Source organism: Amblyomma maculatum, chromosome 7 (genome assembly GCF_055883805.1).
Source record: "Amblyomma maculatum isolate TAMU_Amacu chromosome 7, ASM5588380v1, whole genome shotgun sequence".
NCBI classification, from domain to species: Eukaryota; Metazoa; Arthropoda; class Arachnida; order Ixodida; family Ixodidae; genus Amblyomma; species Amblyomma maculatum.
The window spans coordinates 104,639,509-104,651,792 of record NC_139350.1 but is presented as its reverse complement, the minus strand read 5'-3'; the positions used below and the strand labels follow the sequence as shown (position 1 = coordinate 104,651,792).

Genomic DNA, 12,284 nt, shown 5'->3' with positions numbered 1-12,284 from the left:
AAATCTGGTATTGCCTATGCCCAATTTCTTCTTTACCGCTTTAAGGCTTCCCCCGTTCTTAACAGCATGCTCAATTTTCTCTATGTTATACTTCCTTAAATCGGTCACCTTGCGCTTATTGATTAGCTTTGATATCCCACCCAAGCAGCACACCAGCATTGGTCCAACAATGGTTCATCACTGGAAAAGAATGGCATCAATATTGGACTGATGTTGGCATTTGGGCATTTTACTACATTCTCCATTCTTGGCCCATCTTTCGTTCCAAGATTGGTCCAGTGTTCAACCAAGCTGGAGCCACCAATGTAGGCACAATATTAGACTTTCCATTCATGCACCATGATTCTTGCCAATACTGTCCAGCATTATACCATCATTGTATTACCAATATTTGTTTAATACCAGCTATTCCATTGATGGCCCATTGTCAATGCCAATATCATACCAATGGTTAGCCATTGCAGGTGCACTGGCTACTCCATTCATGCCGCATATTGTCGATACCAATATTAATCCAATGGTTTATGGGTACACCGGCTACTCCATTCATGTGCCATTGATGATGTCAAGATTACACATTTTGTGGCACTGCCTGTGCAGGCCATAAAATGCAGCCTTTTTCATTCTAGCCATATTCGTGACAGCACATCGAACTTGCTGGGACAATAATGGCCTTTCAAATAGGAGTGGCCATAAAAATTCAAATTGTTGCTCATGAGAAACCAGTCGATATTCACAAAACAAGGGCATGGTTCACAAAAAGATAATATTTATTGCAATTGTTACTATAGACGGCAGTTGTTACTAGCCAGTGCTGAGGGCACACACAGCAGCAGTTAGCGGGGCAGTGGCAGGGTTGGTCAGGGCAGGGCGGGCTCTCGGGAAGTGGAAGGGGCCAGGGAGCTGGAGGGCACACTCATAGGCGTAGTGAGGGGGCTGACCCTGCAATTGCATTAACAGGTGGCACGCCTGGTTCGCCAGGGGAGGTTTCAGCATAACGCCTTTTTCTTCCACCCCCCCTGTCACAGGAACCAGGCAGCCACCTGCGAATAAATGCGTGTGCCTCCAAATCGTCCACCCCAACTTTTTCGCAAATGGCACCTGCACAAAAACAATGAGGAACCAACCAAAATTTACAACACTATCACGAGGCATATAAAATCGCGCGCATTATTTTAGGAAGATGTAGAAAATTCCAGGATTCATGTACCGAAATTTATGGTCAATGAGAAACACTATACTGATGAGTTCCAGATTAGTTTCAGCTGCCTTGTGTTTATTAGGATGAAAGACGCACATACATTGCATAGCATGTGCCCTGTTGCATTTTGATCGCCTCCACAGCAATACGGCTGAGACAGCCAGTGTTTCATCCCACACTAGGAATTAGTGCTTGATTATCGGCCGTCTCCGCATATGACTGGCGCGCTAGTTTTTTGCCGCTCCTACGCTTTCTGCGATGTGCAAACAGTTTATACTAACAATCGTTACCAAGAGAATGTTCGGCGACCATTTTCATTTTTTTTAAATGGCTAGATATAATATACACAAGCGATCTAAGCCCACGACTGCTGCACTGGCCGCTGGTTAGCTGATATACGCTTTTGACTGGTTTTGTGGGTAGTTCACTTAAACGGGAGCTCACTTAAACGGGTAGCTCACAGGTGCATCATTTTTACACATATACTGCTTGTCCAAGCAAATTTGATCCAAGAGATAAAAAAAAACATTTCGGAGGCAGGCAAAGGAAACCAGATATATATTGCTGGAAGCTACCTTGAGCGCCATAGAAAAGGTTTTGTTTGGAATCCTTATTGACATTATTTACCTAAATTACTGATTAATGACTTACACAATAAATGGTGTTGCTACTTTGAAGAGTACCGGCACAATCCACGTTTGATTATTTGTGATAAAGAACCCTCACGTCTGCATTTTGAACGCCAGATACAATAGGAAACTACGAAAATACAGAAATCTGATTCCCGGACAATACAATTGAGGACTTGGCTTGGCTCGACAGCCCTGTGTAGCGTTAGACCTACAAGTTGCCTATGGTTTCTTCGTCCGCGCCAGCAAATCGTCCAACAAGACTGTATTTGTATTTTACAGCTGAAAAATACTGTTAAACTAATTTATATCCTTACCGCTTTGTAGTCATTATCCGCATTGCAAAGTTCGGCGCGCTCATTGTAACTCGAGCCTTCATGTGCGCCAAAGGGCCGCCGCGAAGCAACCATCGCCAGCATATCACCCTTACTCATGCATGGGGCTAGCAATCTTAGCGGCAGGTTGTTTTGTCCGCTCAAAATCATGTTGTGAGCAGCACAGTTGAGGTGCGCGAATGGGCTGGTAACGGTTTCGGTATCTACATAACCCGGAATTTATCTACAGCTGGAAAAAAAGGTACACATGAGGTTTCTAACCGCAAATATTGAAACAGGGGTTTCCGAACGTGCTCACCGACTCTGTAAGTCCTATTTATTGTCTAAAGTGAATATTTAGTACTTGAAGCGAATAACCTCACTTCCCCACGTACAAAATAAAACTTTTCTGCGCTGTCCTAAGTGGCTGCCAGCAATGCACCACCGGTTTCCATCGTCTGTTTCTAATGGTTTATTTATAACCCTTGGCTCAAGCTATGGGGCGCAGCAGGTGTAATGTAGCTTGAATAAAACCTGCAAGAGATCATATATATGGGTAGATTTGTAAGGTTTACAGATTTCACTTACAAATTCTACAGGAATCGCGTCACTGCGGCCTTTCTTTAAAATTGACACGTAATAGCGCTATATTCGTGGCTAAAATAAAGTAATCAACGCATTAATTCAGCTTAGCAAATGCAGCTGTAACAGAAAGTGAGGGCTGGCTACACCTAAGGTGTGCCTAGCTTTCTAATTTTCTTAGATGGCACAACCGTTCGAAATATGGAATATTAAAAAAAGCCTTTGATATTGGCTTTCTCACAGCGTATTATGGGTGCCTTAGATAAGAAATATAATCGAGGTCCCATGGCCATCTTTCGTTTCCAATGAAATTCTTATATGTGGTGTGCAAGTATCTAGACACAAAAGAATTAACCTTAGTTTTTCAAGATACGCGTAGTTTCCTCGAAAAAAAAACAATTTTATGGTATATCTCTAGAGGTAGAAAACGCTGTTTTTGTCATTTCAAAATGTTGCAAGTTTGGATACCATGATTTTGTCATCTGCTCTTTTTTACTCACTAAATATATGCATGTTTTATATTTACAAACACTATTAGAAAGCTATTTTGTTTTTGCATTTGTGTTATTAAAAAATCGCAAACTTTTCTTCAGGAGCGATACGCTGCAAAAATATTCATTTTTAACCTTATGTACTGGCATATGATGCATTAGGTTGGTTGCACTAAATATGTTTTCCCTTCCTGACGCATGTTCTTAATTCCAGGCAGTATCTGGAGCTCCAGACCACTAGGTGTGTTCTCCACAACGCATCAAAATTGCTCAGAATTCGAAAACAGCAGTAAAGGGCAAATTTGCTGCAATTAAAAAAAGATCATCTTCGATTTTCATTCAAATCCCTCTCAAAAATCTTCAGTACCTCAAAAATATTACGGACTAAAAAGTGTTGCGTTATACTGTTTAAAAATATAACAATAAATATTAAACCGAGTGCTTGTGCTGATAATGGCCAAACTCAGCCTGCATTCTTGCAAGATGCAATAATATCTTGGCACAGAAACTATTTTTCTACATTATCTAGGTTCCATACTTTATTTGTGAAAAAATTTGAAGCTGTAGATTTGTGTGTGTATCTGCATATTATTTTGAAATTGGACAAAAGTAAGAAAATGGTAAAATAAGGAATACTGATAAGAATTGAAGAAACGGCCGCAACATCAATTTTTATCAAAATCTGTGGAAACAGTGCAAAGTACTTTGTTAATTTTAGTCAGTAAATATATTGAATTCTGCAAAATGTAATATTAGAAATATAAAAATGCTTGTTTTTGTTCTATAGATGTGCTTATATGGCTCCCCCTTATGGAATAGGCATCAAAACTTCAATTTAGTATTTGCTTAATTTAGTTACATTTTACCTTAAGTAAAATTTAAAACATTGTCAGCGCTTAACACCGTTTTTCTGCTTCTGGGACAAATACTTAATATAGCTTAAAATGGTATTATTTCACTATTTCTGCCAATTTCATGGCAGAACGCAAGTGAAGGCTGAACTTTTTCTCGGTCCTGCATTCTTTTTTATTGCTAGGTGCAATAGTATTCAATCTAGGTTATTAATATATTATTCCATTTGTCAGCTTTGACCACCACTAACAATACTATATTTTTGAAGATGATTTTTCAATGTGTAATTTTTATAATTACAATCTTAAGCAAATCGCTTTCCAGCATAATACTTTTGGTGGCGTTACAGAGAACACACATAGCAGCTTAGAGCTCCAAATTCTGCCTTAAATTAACAATATGACCTGCGTAATAAACACAGAATATTTTAGTGCAAACAACGCAATGCGTCACGCCAGTATGTAAGGTTGAACATTAACATTTTTGTAGCGCGTTGTTCTTGAAGCAAAGTTTGCGATTTTTTACTAAATCAACTGCATCAATGAAACACACTTTTAATAATTCTTATACAAGTAAACGTTACCCAAATGCGGTGAGTAAAAAACAGTGGATGACAAAATTTTACGCAACCAGCCGGCCTCCAAACGTGCAACTTTTTGAAACGACAAAAACGGCGTTTTCCAGCTTTAGTGATAGGCGTTTTTTTTTTTTTTCGAGAATACTGCGCCGCATCTGGCAAACCTAAGGGTCATTCCTTTGTGTCGAGACATTAGCCCACGACATATGAAAATTTAATTAAAAAAATGGTCATGGCACCACGATTACTGTTACTGTCCGAAGACATCCATATTTGTTTTCATTTCGTCTCTTCAACAGGCTGGTTTAGCCACTGCGGTGAATAAAAATATCATCGCATATATTAAAGATTTTCGCGCTATATGTTATACCTAAAGCTACCTATATTGTCACAACTGTCATACATTATTTGTAGCTGAAACATCACAAAAGGGATTCGATTGCAAATTGTTCGCTAGTTAAATAGACGTACGAGATGACACACGTATACTTTGTAGAATACAATTTAGGAAAGAGCAGATACAAACTACAGGCGAATAATGCTATGATATGGAGCATATGTATTACTCCGGTTAACAGTAAAAAAATCAACTTTTAACATATTAATATATTCGACAAACTATTGCATGCTCACATAGGAACACAATTAATGAGCTCATCCACGCATCTAACGTCTATGGGCATTAGACGTGTGGATGACTTCGTTTTATTCCAATTCGTGCGTCACTCAAAATAATTGAACGAGAAAAAAGTTAATGTCTACACAATTTTCAGTGAGTATACCACAAATTATACTAAGGTGCTTCATATATGTCACATCACCTAGCAAGTGAAATGGGATAACAGAAGTAATCAGACTCTAACCCTGATCAGCATTTCGCTTTTGCGCCATCTTTGTAAGTTTTTACGCAGGCTTTTCCACTGATTATCCTCTTCTTTATACCCCTGCCACCCACAAGACACAAATCTTCTGGGGGCACCGAACTGTTGGTTTTCGCACCAGTGATACAACTTAATCGATCCATTTATACGTAGAAAACACTCTCGATGCGCACCTAAAAAAATGAAAGCATGTATGTGTAGGCGAAATCATTCACCGGCGATTTAATATTATGATTTGAACAATAAAATCAAAGGATCACACTCGAAGGAACACAAAAGTGGTGGAGAGATAGGAATTGAAGCAATGAAAGGCGGTTGCTTTCTGAAAAAAGCCAATAGCAAGAGGTCCACCGTCTATAAGAATAGGCAATAAAAATAAGGCATATTTAAAGGTGCATGCAGCAGTTACAGTGATGCAGTGCTACCTTTTTTTAGGCAGGCTTTTCCGCTGATTTTCTTCTTCTTTATTGCCCTTCCAACCACAGGACACATATCTTCTGGGGGTTGTCGGTTTTCGCACCAGTGATACAACTCAATCGATCCACTTCTACGTAGAAAACGCTCCCGATGCGCATCTAAAAAAACTGAAAGCATGTATGTGCAGGCTAAATCATTCACACATGATAAAACAATATGATTTGAACAATGAAATCAAATGATCACACCCAGAGCAACAAGAAAGTGGTGTAGAGATAGAAATTGAAGCAATGAAAGACGGTTGCTCACTGAACAAAGCCTATAGTAAGAGGTCCTAAGTCTATAAGAATAGGCAATAAATTAAGGCACGTTTATAGGTGCATGCAGTGTTATAGTTATAGTTATGCAGTGTTACCTTTCTGTTTCACTGCAGTGATTGGTATAAATATTACAGCTATTGCTAGGCATCTCAGGTAACCCCATTGAAAACTTCATCCAAGGTACCGAGGAGCAGTGGCGTGTTATTTGCAGCTGTTAACGGAAAGACAGGCTATCCTATGAGTGCATGCGCATTTCCTCCTTTTTGTATACTTGAATAAAAGCGACTGAACAGTGAGTGTTGTAAGAGGTGCAGCGTCCCTAGGAATGGGGAACAAAATTAAGTTTTAGTAAACAGAGGTACAAAAAGAAGCAAATATGCCTGCAATAAAAGCATGATGGCCTACCTTTTGATCAACAGCTGTAAACAAACTGTCACTGCCAGTCGGTTCTTTAGATAGGCTTATCAATGCCAGAGCTTAAAGCTAAGAGCAATATGAGTAATGTTTATTGCGGTCACGGCCGTAAACAATTCTACCGGAACACTCCATTACTGTAACTATTCAACCGTCCATTTATACATATCGTTCATTAAAGAACCATGCACATCATATTAAGTTGCTCTTTTCTACTCCCAAATGATTTCCTATAGAATTAGAATACGTGGATCGCTGCTTCGGTTTCAGCATTCTTGCACGATGGCTATGGCGTGCACTTCATGCATACGGTACGGCACGTGACGTACAAAGAGCTGTAATTGCCGAACAGGCGGATCTGACGTCCTGTCCCATTTCGCCTGAAAGTGCGCGCCGTCATCGAGCGCTTCGCGAGCAATATATTTCGGACGATATGGTTGCCTCATACCGGCCGTCAATGTTTTGTACATTGTGTCCCGCGTGCACGTTGTTTACTTTGCAGTGACAGGGACGCAGTGCACACACGGCTGATGTGCCTTTTTGCTTGTATTGTTATTTTCCCCCGCCCTCGAAGCGCGTCTGCGAAATCGCTCTCCTATTGTCGCCGCTTTCTGATAACGCCCTCACCTGAAGGCACGTGCTCAGAAGGGGGGCGTCGATTAAGAAAATTTTGAAAAGGGGCTCACTTGCGCTGTTCACGGCTTTCAATTCCTCAATATGATATTCCCCATTATAAAAGTGGAGGTTCATTATGACTTAATTATAGCCTAGTCATCAAGCGGCATCACGCACATGTCTGCCCCGCTGTAAAATTCGCTTGCACAGACGGCACGAACAGTTTTCAAAACTTCGTCTGTACATCTGAAAACAAAAAACTGCCCTTAACTCTTAACAAAATCCAAAAACTGTGTGAACATGGCTTCCTGCGCGCAGAAGAGAGGCTGTCCAAAATTTATGTACAAAGCCGGGCGCATAGTATCTGGTTACTAATTGATTGCGGCGCGCTGCACAGTCAGAAAACTGCGCAAATGGCTGCCTGCAGTGTTCTGTCACGTGTTGGTGGCATACACACCTGTTACGCACGGCTCCTCTATTTTCGGCGCAAATGCTATTCATATCGCAGCCAGCAAATAAGTCCACGCACTTGCTTGCATGTAACCCGGAGGAAAATTCGCTTAGTTCTTGAAGTCATGCTTCGCGCAGTTGTTTCGAGGAGAATACGGAAAGAGAACATTTGGGACTGGCAGGAGATTATATAGAACCAATTATGAAGCAATGGCATGCTGCAAAGATATATACTCACGGTCTAAGATGACGGCGTTCACTGAGTCTGATAATGCCGATGGTATCCCGCCGTTGCTGTAATCCGTACTCCAGCGACATTTCACAGCTCAGCTATTCACTGATATGTAGCAAGCACCAACCGGAGCACATGGACATGTATAGGCGCAAGAGAAAATTATGCACAGCACGATGAAAAAGAAAATTAATGAGGGAAGAAATTAAAGAAAGGTTTAAGAAGCTGTCACAAGTCTTGTAGCGTCTCCAACAAGCTCTGAAATGAACGCTTCGGGAGGAGGCCGCACAGCAGCGCAGCTGGGGATGCTGTCTGTTGTCTTGCACGTAGACGCGTAGGCGAGGGGGAACAACGACCCGCTCAACCAGCGCGTGATTCCCGCCGCGGTGTTGTGTTCGCAAGGGCTGCGCGTGGGAACGAAGGACCAACGACCCTCTCAACATTCCATTCCTCCTGTACCCAGCCCTCTTCTGCTTGCACCGGCCAGCCGTGACTTCGGACCGTGCCGATGAGCGGCCGCCAGCGCGCACCGCTCGAGTCGACTTCTAATAAATAGTTTTGTTTTGTGTGTTCGCAAACGCATTGTTTCTTCAAGCCAACCACGGACGAACATTTTCTAAAAAAATAGAAAGCCTCCCCATCTACCATCCACATTGTTGCGTAAATCCATACAGCTGGTGCATCGACAAATGCGCGCGTCCCCTCCCCTTCGCCACCTATGATCGAACAAAGGATGGTCGTTCGACCTTTTATATTTACTTCAAAATATTATATACTGTTGCGTGATGACTGATTAATAATGTCAAAGAGGCGGAGTTCCGAGCTTCTCTTCTATTCTGGCCAACTTTGGTTATAGATTATACAAATTATGCTCAAGTTAGCTAGCTGAAAATGATCCGACTAAATATATACACGTTTTTATTTGTATTCAGTTAATGTTCGCTTTTCGGGTATGAGTAGATGTTTTTATAAAAATTCTAAACTTCGGCCCAGGAAACGAAAATTTTCCTAATTTGCAGGCCTTTATTTCAGAAAAGGTTCATGGTAGAGCAGCAATAATTCCACAATATGTTCTCAGCATAATTATCCGCAAACAGCTAACGCTCATATTTTTATGACATTTGGATACAGAGATACGATCGCGCTAATTTACAGAAAACAGCGAACATTGAAAATTTTTAGGAAAACAAAAACAGTTTTCACATTGTTTAAACTTTTTCCACCTATTCTACACTACCTCAGCTTTCAAAACCATTAAAACACCTTGCATAATTTTGTTGCGCAAGTAATTATGGCCACATCGATAAAGCCTTTGTCCAATTATAGCGACCGCGCTGTTCTGAACATTCTACGGAATTTGTGAATTGTTCAATGTTTTTAAATTTTGGCATATAATTTTGTAACAGGGAGAAATATATTTACAAAAGAGGATTAAAGATATATACATTGAGGAACATCCAAGGAGCCAGGCTACGAGGGCCGCCCATTCGACACACTTCTTTTTCTTAATCTTCCACAAACGAGCGCGCCACTTCGTCCTCATCATTCTCCAACTGTAACAATATTTCTTCGCTCATGTTTTGTCTCGACTTCGCAAATCGACGGTGACAGACACAGCAATGAATGATTCAAAATCAATTTTGTGCGCGTCGAGGTCCTGAAGCGCTGTGGCATCAGGCAATACACAGACGTTTTTCGCAATCCCCTTCACCTTAACGCGGATTGCACAAAAAGACGATAACGTTCAATGAGCAAGCAACGTATTCGAAATCATTTTAGTAGAATGAAAGAATTGGAAAGGGCATGGAAAACTGCCTCATTAAAGCAGTGTTTGTAGGCTGCATTCGTTTTTTCGAATGACTCGACAGCGCACATTGTTTTCATTCCTGTACAGTTTTTTTTTATTCCTTTGCCACCGCCTAGCGCGGTTGGAATGGTCAAACTCTAAACTAATAGGCGGAAAAAACTATTTTTTTTTTGTTTATTGGCGATATATATGTTGTGCGCCATATAAATGTACCGGGGCCTTCATGCTCGCAGTCTGCACGAAAAACTGTCATTTTTTTTACCACCGTGAGAATGCCCAAAACTAAAATGGTAACCTCGCGAGTCTTCCGGCTTTTCATTTTCCAGTGATTGCGTCTAGAAAGTACACACATCGTATTCGGTCCTTTCTCCAGGTAAACAGACGATGCTGCGCGTAGTTCCTTATGGATAATACAAAAGCACTAGAACAAAAACATCGCTGAGAAAATGGTCATTTGTTCCTTCAACTTGAGGCAACGTTTTCCTTCTCGGCAATGAAAAAGCTACCTTCTAATCACTAATTTAATGTCACATGAACATGCTATGGCGACACGATTTCGTTTTTATGCGCGTTCTCACTGACAACTGGATTTGTACTATAGGTTACGTATAGATGCAGGGATGTAATCGGCGTCCAATACAGGCATATTGGGTCGTGAGTGCTAGCCGGTCTGGGGTATACATATGTGGTCGCACGGTCGTGCTATCATTAGATATAATTGTGCGACAAACGTATGCGCCTGCGACGAAATCTGCATGCATGCCAATAGGCTAAAACCATAAACACATCTGACCCCCAAAGGTGCGCCGCATATGAGCGCACCGAAAAGTCGAATCCAGACAGTTGCAGCGGTACGTGCTTGAATGCGTTATAGTAATTGTCGTCCCGTACGTGGTACTTGGTGAGGTCCGAACGATCGGCTGAAATGTTGTCGGAATTAAATGCCGCGGTTTGGCGTCCAGCGCACGTGTATTCAACCATAAAAATGGAGAATTTGTTTTGATTGACTGGTCAACGGAAAATATTCACTTCGGCAGCCCATTAAAGTTGCGTTTTTAGGATGGCAATGACATTTGCGAGATCAGGGGAAAAAGTGGTCCATCGTGGGCAGTTTTCATACAGGGATAGCTAATACTGGAAAAACACAAGACAAATTGCAATGGTCCATTACAGCCAGTTTAAAACAACGGAACGGTCAACGTCAGAAGAACACAGGACACCTGGGTCTATTGTAGCCAGTTTTAAAAACTGAACGGGCAACGCCGGAAGAACACGGGGCAACATGGTCCATTGTAGCCAGTTTTAAAAAAGGAACGGCCAACGACGGCGGAACACAGGACAACTTGGTCCATTGTAGCCATCTTTAAAAAACTGAACATCCAATACTGGAAGAACAGAGGATAACATTGTCCATTGTAGCCATGTTTAAAAACCGGAACATCCAATGCCGGAAGAACACAGGACAACTTGGTCCATTGTAGCCAGTTTTAAAAAACGGAAAACCCAATGACGGAGGAAGGCAGGACAGCTTGGCCCATTATAGCCAGTTTTAAATCCCGTGCGACCATTATTGGAGGAACAACGGCAATCTTGGTCCGACATAGACATTCTGTATGTACGGCAGTGCCAATATCGGGAACTCACTGTACATCTTGGCCCAAGCTAGCCAGTGTTGGCTACTGGCAGCGCCAACACTGGGAGAGCACTGGCTAGACTGGGCCATTGTTGGACATTGTGTTGACTGGCATGTCCTATCTTGGGAGCATGCTGGTTAGGCTGGCCCAATGTAGGGCCACTGCTTGCCGTCGTACTTACAACATTGGCCCAATGCTTTGTGCTGCCTGGGCAGCCAATTCTATCTGGTCTGTTCTATTGGAAGCTTTCATACTCTGACGTTTCTTAATCAAATCTTTCGTCCCATTACACAGCTTACCGGTAACCTCTCTAACAATCCTACCGCCTACTTCTACAGCGCACTCAGTAATGATATCTCTGAAATTATTGTTCATTGCTTCTAGGGTAATGTCGCAATCCTAGGTTAGAGCTGAATATCTATTCTGTAGCGAGATTCTGAACTCTTCTGCCCTCCCCCTCACCGCTAATTCGTTGATGGGTTTCATTCCTACTAATCTGTTGCGTTCCGTGTTCAGATTTAGGCTAATTCGGGACCTCAGCGTCATGTGGTCACTGCATCGCACTTTCCCGATTACCTCTACATCTTGCATAATGGCCGGGGTAGAACACAGCATGAAGTCAATTTCATTTTTAGTCTCCCCGTTAGGACTTTTCCATGTCGATTTCCGGTTCTTCCGTTTGCTGAAGAAGGTATTCATGATTCTTAAGTTATTGCGTTCTGCAAACTACTGCTAAACTTGCTTCACTAGCTAGGGTTCTAGCGTTAACCGTTGCCAGGGTCAGTTTTCAATGGCGGCCTGTCCAGCCGAACCAGGAATGCTTAGCACCCCCTGCTGCGTCACAGGTTTCACCACTGCCGTGGTCAAT

The 12,284-nt window shown here is 41.8% G+C and overlaps 1 long non-coding RNA gene across 1 annotated transcript; it reads right to left on the bottom strand.

Moving 5' to 3' along the window:
* Nucleotides 1-760: 760 nt before the first annotated feature.
* On the bottom strand, nucleotides 761-8,217 carry LOC146184241 (uncharacterized). The gene is made up of 3 exons (XR_014708557.1): nucleotides 7,982-8,217; nucleotides 5,953-6,102; nucleotides 761-1,101 (listed from the first exon to the last, which is right to left on the bottom strand). It is a non-coding gene; the product is annotated as an uncharacterized LOC146184241 (long non-coding RNA).
* Nucleotides 8,218-12,284: the final 4,067 nt, after the last annotated feature.